The sequence below is a fragment of the Amblyomma americanum genome, chromosome 3, assembly GCF_052857255.1.
Source record: "Amblyomma americanum isolate KBUSLIRL-KWMA chromosome 3, ASM5285725v1, whole genome shotgun sequence".
In the NCBI taxonomy this organism is placed as follows: domain Eukaryota; kingdom Metazoa; phylum Arthropoda; class Arachnida; order Ixodida; family Ixodidae; genus Amblyomma; species Amblyomma americanum.
In genome coordinates, this window is record NC_135499.1 from 52,623,718 (window position 1) to 52,634,476 (window position 10,759).

Consider the following 10,759-nt stretch of genomic DNA (forward strand, 5'->3'; position numbering starts at 1 on the left):
AAAGTATGGACTAACCAGGGTTCGGAAATTCGAGTTAAAGAAGGAGTAGCTCTAGGTTGCAGCAATAGCATCGAACGAAGGAAACTCTGGCTGTCATGCTGAGAAAAATAGAAAACATGTAGCAATTGGTGTTCATAGTGATAGTCAAAACTAATAATATTGTATTTTGCAAGAGATGTCTTGTCATAGAGTGATGATCAATATTGGCTAAGTAGCGAAGGTACCTTTTTTGCAGAACTATCATCTTTTCAATATTTGCTCTTGTGGTGCTTGCCCACACCAAACTGCAGTAGCTCATGATGTGCGGGGCGAATAATGCGTTATATAACTGAAATTCAACTTCTTGCGGCAGAACAGTACGACATCGCGACATCGCTCCAGTCACTGAAGAGATTTTCCTTGCAACATAGTTGACATGAGTGTCCCAACTCAAATGGCACAAAAAATAAGCACCGAGAATTTTGTGAGTATCGACAAGGTCAATATTTTTATCTTGAATCATTAGAAAATTTTGTAGAATGAATTTCTTATTTCTGGCTCGAAATAAAATAGCTTTCGTTTTCTGGGTGTTTATTTCTATGCGATTCAATTGGGACCAGACAGACAATTTTTCAAGTCCATCATTACAATGTGACACAAGAGCATTGGGATCATTACCAGAAATAGGCACAGTACTGTCATCAGCATATATAATGAATTGTACACTGTTGTCAGTATGAACTATGTCATTTATGTATAAGTTAAACAGAAGCGGGCCTAATGCACTCCCCTGTGGTACACCACAAGATATTGGAAGTAAGAATGACTGGTGGTTGCTAATACAGACACACTTGCTTCTATTGCTGAGGTACGAGTTAAGCAAATCATAAGATTTTCTGCGGATGACATATGGAGTGAGTTTTTTAAGACGTATGTTATGGTCGAGACAGTCAAAAGCTTTGCTGAAATCAACAAAAAGCCCGAGCGTATATGTTCCCTCTTCAATGCTTTGTAATATATTTTCTTTTAGTGCAAGCAGCGCCGTTTCCGTAGATTTACCTTTTCTGAATCCAAACTGACAATTGGTCAGCGCCCTAGTTTTATCGAAGAAATTTATTAGGCGTGAGTAAATGATCTTTTCTAGTCCTTTAGAGAAAACAGGTAAAATAGAAATCGGTCGATAATTAGTTGCTTCATTTCTGTTTCCACCTTTAAAGATTGCAGCAACTCTTGCTCGCTTCATGCCCTCAAGAAAAGTACCCGATTCTATTGCTAAATTAAATATATAAGAGAGTACTGGACACAGAAATTCAATCGCGTACTTTATTGGTTTTATTTGTATGTTGTCATAATCAAGGGTCTTGCTGTTTTTAAGCATAAAAATGTCTTGTGTACCTCAGTTTCGTCATTAGGGCGAAGGAAGATGGTTTCCGGGGTACGGATGCTAATTTTGGGCAATGTTGTTAAGCTGTAGTTGTAATGGTTTGAGACATTGGTAAAGTGGTGATTAAAATGATCAGCAAAAGCTTCACCCATTAGGTCGGTGCAGTTGACCGTTAAAGTTTCAGTAGACGAATCGCCTTTACCTCTGCCGAGTACATTATTTATTGTTTTCCAAATAATATCTGGCCTTTTTTTGCCTATGTTGGAAAAAAGATGCTCGTAATAAGTTTTCTTTGCCTACCTAAGCGTAGTATTTAGCTTATTTGTAAAGGTTTTAAATTCTTTAACGTTTTCCTCCGTCCGTGTGCGAAGAAACTGAAAGTACAGACGGTTTTTCTGTTGGATTTGTTTCAGATGCCCGCGTGTCACCCAAGGTTTCTTCGCCTTTTTAGAACGTTTTAGTGTTCTAAATGGGAAATGTGCTGTATACACTCTCGTAATTATTTCTATGAATTCGAAGTATGCTTCGTCAACTTTAGTTGACTTAAACACAGGGCTCCAGTCACACGTACTGATACTGTTTTTAAACGACTCGAGCGAGTCGTTTGAGATATGCTGAGAACTGAATGATTCTGCGAGTTTTTGGCTTAATTTTGTGTTTTTGACATGTCATAAAAACAGGACCATGGTCACTGATGTCACTGGTAATATTTCCAGCACTGGTAACAATACATGTGTTCGTGGTAATTAGAAGGTCAAGGGCAGAGCAGCTTGACACTGTAACACGGGTTGGCGAGGTGATCAAGTTTGTAAAGCCAGAAACTTGAATCTTATTTCTGAGTTCATTTGCATGATTGCTATCTGATAAAACGTTAATATTAAAGTCACCTTCAACAATTAAGCAAAACTTGTTTCTGCTGGCATATTCCAATAACTCATCAAGTTTATTTAGAAACGCTTTGATATTTCCTTGTGGAGGACGGTACAAGACGGAAACAACTTCATTTTAATGACGCAAGGTGATAAGCTCATAGTCATCTGTTGTCACAGTGAAATCGGAGATTATTTCACAAGTTATGCTATCTTTAGCATAAACTGCAACGCCACCTCCACGCCCACAAGACCGATTTTTAAGAAACCGATAATAACCAGTAATATCGACTATTTTACTGTCACTGTGGTACCATGTTTCAGACATGAGTATGTAATCAAATTTAAATGAAAAATGATCTAGAAAGTATGATATCTCATCACCCTTGTTATATGCAGACCGAGCATTGATGTGCAGAACTGATGTTTGCGAGGTGTTTTGCAGTTTAAGATTATGGGGCAACACAAACTCAAAGTATTCCATGTTTGAGGAGCAAGCAGCAATATCGAAAGCGTTCAGCATATTCTTTCAAGCTCATCCTCATGTCTGATTTGAATGATCGGCGCTTCACCGGTCTTCCGGGCAAGTATTTTTCCATTTTGTGTCCATACAGCCTTCCAATTGTGCTCTTTCTTTTTGCTGATAGCCTTTCCCAAAAGCAGTTTAAGCGTGGGGCAAAGGTGTTCATTTATGAAGGAAGCGCTACATGGTGGTATTCGTTCTCTGAAGTTAGCACTTTACCAGATAAATATGCGAAATCCCGGTTACATTCATGTGTATACTTACGGTTCCAGTGTTCAAAGTTCATCAGCGTCCGCATTTCTGATTCCGCGCCTGAATGAGCGACGGGCATGTAAACTGTCTCACTCGAAAGAATCAACGATCACTGAGATTTAGGCTATTTATTTGGCTCTCCAGTTCATATCATCAGTGTGAGTCCCACGTGTGCGGGTAATCTTCGGGGGCTCCCAATTCGCTCTGAAATCTCTTGACAGCGCTATATTCATACCATGAAAAGATAGACTGGTGTACAAAGTTCTTAGAGAATTTTTCAAGGCTACCAAAATGCACCATTTTATAAATTTTAAATCGATACCCGGACATTGCTTTATTCCTGGAAACAACAAGGCAGATTCAGCGGCTTGGCAAGCACACTCAGATGCCCTCCCCTTTGGCCTTCCGTTGTCGAGAGGCGCATTGGGCATTTCTTGAAGTCCATGCGTAATAAAATAAGCGAAAAGATGTTGTTTGAGCCAAACCACAGAGGATCTGATCTAGTTTTCATCGATCCGTTGCTGCGGTTTAATACTCCATTATATACAAAGCAGAAGTCTAGAAATGCTGCTTCAGAGCTTCCGTTTAAGAACGGCCTACACGAAGCAATTTCTTCATAGAATTGGCCGCGCAGACACCCCGCGGTGTGCGTGTGGCCAAGAAAATGAGGATGTGGCTCATCTATTGTTAGACTGGCGAGTGCATGACAATTGCAGGTTTCGATTGAAGATAGATTTGAGCGCTCTCGATAAAAGACCCTTAAGTCTAAAAAGCTATTACGCCCGCGGCCGACGTGTGCACTGCAAAGGCGAGCGCTTGTGGCGTTGAAATCACTCCTTGAGGGCTGCGGCATCCGTGGAAAATACAAGTTTACAAAAATTGGTTTAGTCAATGTTATAGCTCTTACCTCTCTGTGAGTGAGTGTCTCAATATGTTTGTTATTTGCTTTTGCTGTGTTTACTGCAAATAAGCCTATTTTTGTTCTGTCCTTGTTTATTTATATCTCTTATGTATATTTTATTCTGTACAGTTGTGTACTGTTCTGTTAACATTCACAGCTTTTATGTTCGTCCTTTAATATTACTTCTCCTGACGTCTGTACTTTTGTTTTATATGTTGTGTACTGTTGTGTTTGTGTTATGTTATGCTGAACTGTATGTTGTCGGACCAAATGGTTTCAACGAATTGGTGAAAAGGAGTAACCAGAGCCGCTATACGGCACCAACCTCTCCTTTATTTTTCATGTAAATAAAAAAAAACATACTCATACGTGACATACCTATTCAGGGTGACACCGAAGTGTTTGTGCATGTGGATGACTTAGCCTTTTTTGCATCTGCTAAAGATATTCATTCACTGTACCAGTTATTGCAAGCCTACCTCAATGCCCTGGAAGTTTCATTGTGTAATTTTCTTTGAATTATCGAAGCGAACAAATCTCTCATTCTTTTTCTCTTCCGCAACGTGGCGCCCAAATGTCTCAAGTTGAGGCCTTAAAATGCATATGAGTAATATACGACCCTCATTTAGACTGGCGACCTCATATCAAACGTATTGTCCTGAACGGTGAGCGGTCGCCTGGCGCGAATGTCTCTCTCACTCACCTGACGCGAATCAACAATAAGAAATTTGGAATGCACAGAGACACTCTTTCATTTCTCTGTAACACGTACGTTAGGCCAGTTTTGAAGTTCGGTTGCGCCCTGTTCTCTGGTTGCCCTAGAAACAAAACACCGCCTCTGGTGCTTTTGGAAATGCGCGCTCTACGACTGTGTCTGGGTTTGCCAAAATCAGTCGCAAATGTTGTCCTCTTTCTCCAAGCCAGCGTACGGGACTTCGCTTCCAGCTTCTGGCAGTGAGCACTTTCTTAACGGGACTTCAGCTTGAGCTTATGCCTAGAGTGGCTGCACCCATTTTTTTGACACACCGAGCTCTGTGTATAAACATTGGCCGCTTTACAAGCAGCCTCAACTTGTATTTACAGAGTACCTGCTACAGAACTGCAGTCTCGGTTAGGTTCATGGAATGCATTAGCAATGTGCAGGCTGCTCCTGTTTTTTGCCTTGACCATACGCTGCCGCGGTTAGCAAACAACTTGACTGTCAAAGTGCTAAATGGTCTCCTTACATAATAACTCCTCCATTATCTAAGCCATGCATTCATTTTCACAGATGCTCCTCAACATGACGAAAAATAGCAATAGGTATCCGTGTCACAGATTTAATGCCAATGTTCGGTAATGAATTTCTTCCTATTTGTTTAGCCCTTCAAATTATCCCCCAAAATATTTCTCCTGTAATCATTTTCTCGGACTTCCACTCACTCTTGTCAGCGCTTGAAAGCTCGAGAATTAGTCTCTTGTACGAATTCCTAATGTTATTTGTGCGCCTTCATGTGCAAGAAGCGACTTTTCAGTAGATTCCAGGGCACTGTAGCATTACTTCAAAATCCATGGCTGATATCAGCGGGCCTGTTGCCCACGTCGTTCCAAACCTTACCCTGCTGACTCTGTCCTGTTTTGAATGTTTGCAACTACATGAGAACCTGAGCCATGAGTCCATCCTTACTAACACTCAAAATCCCCATGGAATGTTCGCTCACATGCTTGAAGGCAATGCCATTTTTTCATGACGCTATTGCACTTCAGGATTGCTCGTCTCAATCTTTGTTTATGCTGTTCTGGGTTCACGCCGTTGAATCTTTGTGCGCCATGTGGGGACGTTGAACCCTTATATAATTTCATCCTCTCCTGCTGGCCTTTTTCACGGCACTGAAATAAGCACTTGAAAATTTCCCTCGCTCGCTAAGGGCAGCCGTTTACAATTCCCGTCCTCCTCTCCGTCGGTACAACAGTCAAAGGGCATGCCCTTAGGCAGGTGTGCGAGCTTCTTCACATGTGCGTTATCGAGACCGGGAAATTTTTGTGTCAGCTCTCCTCTCCCTTTACTATATGTAGACATTTATTTATTTAATATTATCAGTTTTAATCATTTATTTAAACCTTCACCTCTTTATTTCCTCGTTTTCTATTCCGATCTCCTGAAAATCGCTCAAAATACATTGCTAGTTTTCCCAGATTCCTGCATTTTTATTTACGAATCGCTTTAGGTATTTCTGGATGTATTTTTCTCCTGCTTTCATCTGCACTAAACCCCAGCCGCCATACTGCAGATCCGCTCCGGCCACCACCTGCTCGGACCTTTCACCACGATGGCAACAGTTAACCAAAATCCCACTAGCGCTCCCGCTGGCTCAGCGGGAGCATTTCATCCCTAATTTAATTATTCAGCCGGCAGTGATGACTCCACCGTAGTCGCTGCATCGCAATCCCCTTGGCACCTCGCGTGGACCATCACCACACTCCAGCGCGAGCCTCTGGGGGTCTTCCTGGCGACGATGTGGAGGACTGCCTCGAGCAGCACAACCAAGTGAGTGCTTATAATCGTTGGAACACTGGTATGAATCTCCTCAACGTCTCCCCATGTGCAACTGCCGTGGCCAAGGCTTGGTTCATGAACCACACTGGATGCCATCCCAGACGCGTATTGCCAAACGATATTTTGTAGGCGCACACAAGCAGGCGACGTCCAGGAGTGGGATCACGTGACATGACGTCACTTTTGTCGACAGCAAAAACGGCTGCTCCGCGTGCGGCCAAGGCATATGCACGCCTTTGTAAATGGTAGTAAACAAGTGCAAGTAGTTGCAAGGGCGTATGCCAGCCGGCCTCGTTGGACTCTGGATGCTTGCCTCTGAATGGTTAAACTGTGCCGATTCCAAGGACGTATGCAAGCAGAGCTGTGGGATGATCAATATGCATCCTCTAATTCTCTTCAAGCCAACACAATGGCGATGTCACGAAGCGTTTATTTGGAGCGTTTTGTGGCTGTTGCACGAATTCCATTCCTCATTATTGCGAGGATCATCACGGAGAGCGGCGAGTAACGACTGCTCTCGGTGAATTTCCTGTGCGTACATAATCTGCATAGCACTGTGATAAAAAGCGTCCGCGTAGTGAAAGTGTTGCTATCGGAGCGCTATTTCGTCAAGGCAGCGAAATGTGCACCTGCTCATTACGCACGCCGTGCTTTCCGAACGCTGAAATGAACTTGGCGTTCTGTGGCTAGTTGCATCCGTTGCAATGGTTGCGATGATAGCGACCGGAGCGAGCAAACAGCTTTGTTTCTCCTACGTATCCATCGCCGATTTTGATCGCGGTTCATGTGGGTAATGAGCTTGAAAGCTGACTGAAAGTTACGCTGCCCCAAACGTGCAACAACGATTTCAGAACGACGACGCGACTCTTATGGAGAATTCTCGATCGGGCGAAGCACGTCCACTAAACAAGCAAGGCTGCAATACCGGCTGCTGACAACCGTCTGTAATTATAACCTTGGTAATCACATTTTACAAGTGGCTAAGGTTACATACTTCACAATATTAGTTAGTTATTCAAAATAGCGTGCTGCACTGGCTTTACATTACGGAGAGAACAAGAATAAATGCACTTGCAGCGTTTCCCAAGCCGTGCACAGTGTTGCAGTGTGTAAGCAGGCCTTTTCTTTAGCTCTCTACTGACAGTTCTTGTTAAAGACATGGGTTTATTTATTCATTGTATAAGGTGCTTGCGTGTATAATTTGTAAATTCATTAAATACTCATATTTTAGCACACTGCTGTCAAATAAGAAATGCAAGTGCACATGAGAAAATTTGGACGTTTTCTACCATTTGGAACATGCAGAATCAGTAGTACTAATAACAATAATAATTATAAACAACTTTGTTTTTCAAAAAGCATGCTTACAAACTTTAATACAGGTCTGCCCAAGCCATAAAGGCTTGTAGGGCAGTACCCGGCAGTCGAAGAATGACAAATATATTGAAAAACAGGCGTGACCAAACGAGGAAACGAAGATAAACCTTAATACCAAAAGTAAACAAGAACGAAGAAACAGATTAAGTTACCGACCTATGGGTTTTGAAGTGCTTTAATTTTGACAGCGAAGAAACTGAAAAGATCCGGTCAGGCAGACAATTAAAAACATTGGATGTATAATAATTACGAAAAAAGTGGATATAATGAGTGTAGCACCGAGGTACCGTAAAACGGGGGTGCCGAAAAGGGTGAACAAGAATAAAAGCAACCGAAAATTCACTCTGCCAAAAGCGAGCACGAATAACTAGATTATGGAAGAGGGCATCAAAGGAGAGCAGCTGTAAAAACGGAAATAAATTGCAGTCAGGTGAAACGTCCATGTTGAATGCCACGGATCGAAGGATCTTGCTTAGTATAGCATTTAATTTAATTCGCCAAGTCTGTGAGCAGTGATGATGCAGAGTGACTCCATATCTGACGATACCATAAATGAGAGAATGTGCAATAAGCTTGCGAGTCTCGAAAGGTAAAAAATATCAAACATTAATTAGGACACATGATAAACCACGAATATTGATACATACTACGGTAACATGACTATTCCAAGACATAACTGTGTCAAAAGGTATACCAAAGTACTTGACACTATTAGAAAAATAATGGGGTTGCAACAACAGTTCAGACAATGCCAACAATGTAAAAACAATGGTTCAACAGAGGAAACATTTTGGGGGGATTATGAAAACAAATGAGTTTAGTTTTTTGTTTAATAATTGAAATAGAATTATTTAAGAACCAGTCCATAATATGCACCACACCCGTTCTAAGAGCATCCCTGGCTAGAGGCAGCGAAGCATTTGTTAACAACAATAGCGTGTCATCGGCGTATTGAAAAATTAACATTCTGCTACAGTATTTGATAAATCATTTAGAAATAAATTGAAAAGCAATGGCGATAAAACACAGAGCTGTGAAACACCTGCCGACAAAACTGATTCTAAACTTCGAAGCCTGCTTATTTCAACAACTTGAGCCCGATAAGAAAGAAGGTCGTTCAGCAAATCATTAAAACGGCCACAAAACCCAATGACATCAAATTTCTGCAGCAGTAGCTCACGCCGAAAGCTATCGAAAGCTTTCCTGGCGTCCAAAAACAGACCACATGCCAATTTTTTAGTATCAAAACATGAATAAATAATATCAGTAAATCTTTCTAATAACCAAACCGTTCATTTACATTGAATGAAACCAATCTGTGCCTCTGATAGGATATTATTCGTAAGACCAAAACTGTGAGAACAAAACTAAAGCAGTTCTGCATTTCATCTAACAGTGACCATGCAATAAACTTGATTTATTTTCGTCTTGTTTTTTAAGCCATTACGAAAGCCAAAATATAAGTAGCAGCTTGTGGCTGCAAAGCGTCTGAGACCTACATCACTCCTCTAATATGCACGACTTTGTTTGCACATTGTCATTGTTGACATGTACAAACAAGCTTGGACGTAATCTGTGTAACTCCAAAGCATTCTCAAATTTTTCTGCGAATGCACAACATAATGAGTACCCAGTATTGCATAAGAGTCTACACATGCTGTCCTGATTAATGTAAACATATAGAGATTTGGGAGGCAGTAAAGTGGATTACAGGTAGAAAAAATGAAAGGACTAATTTGGAGGGTTCTCATCGTGATGGCTCGTGGCTTAAGCTTGGAAAGAATACATCGTATAGTAAGGGTGCAGGATTCGATGACCATATTTTCTGGTTATGTCTAGCATATCTCAATCTGAATTTGTTAAATTGGATTTCCATTATGAGTGCAATGACGGCGCAGAATAAAGTGAGATAAGTCAAACACTGCCTGAATCACACACACACACACACACACACACACAGACACACACACATATATATGCCCTGACGAAGGGAATACCATTCCCGAAACTGTTGGCACAATAAACCTTTAAAACGAACAGTCGCGTTTGTCGTAATACTGTACTTACATATATATATATATATATATATATATATATATATATATATATATATATATATATATATATATATATATATATATATATATATATATATATATATATATATATATATATATATATGTGTGTGTGTGTGTGTGTGTGTGTGTGTGTGTGTGTGTGTGTGTGTGTGTGTGTGTGTGTGTGTGTGTGTGTGTGTGTGTGTGTGTGTGTGTGTGTGTGTGTGTGTGTGTGTGTGTGTGTGTGTGTGTGTGTGTGTGTGTGTGTGTGTGTGTGTGTGTGTGTGTGTGTGTGTGTGTGTGTGTGTGTGTGTGTGTGTGTGTGTGTGTGTGTGTGTGTGTGTGTGTGTGTGTGTGTGTGTGTGTGTGTGTGTGTGTGTGTGTGTGTGTGTGTGTGTGTGTGTGTGTGTGTGTGTGTGTGTGTGTGTGTGTGTGTGTGTGTGTGTGTGTGTGTGTGTGTGTGTGTGTGTGTGTGTGTGTGTGTGTGTGTGTGTGTGTGTGTTACACGCTGGAAATGCCATCACACTGCTTGTCACACTGTGTGAACAGAGTTTTGTGCTAACACGTGAAGTTCCAGGCACACAGACTCCTCCTGCTTACGCACTTTCTAGTTGCCAAAGCACTTTTCTTTCTCGTGTTAAGATCATTGTCAGGTCTCGGCGACTCACATCCTGGCGCAGATTGCTCATTACGCAAATTTAATTAAGTGCTTAAAAATAAAATAAAATAAATAAGATAAAATGTAGCTTTGGAACTTACACAGGAATAACGCTATAGTGAATTTGATTGCAGAAGTGCCACAGAAAACCTTGTTGATCGCTGAAAAAGGTGCAAATAAGCATCTATGTGTGAGAAAATAAATTTAGGCGCGTGGAAAACGC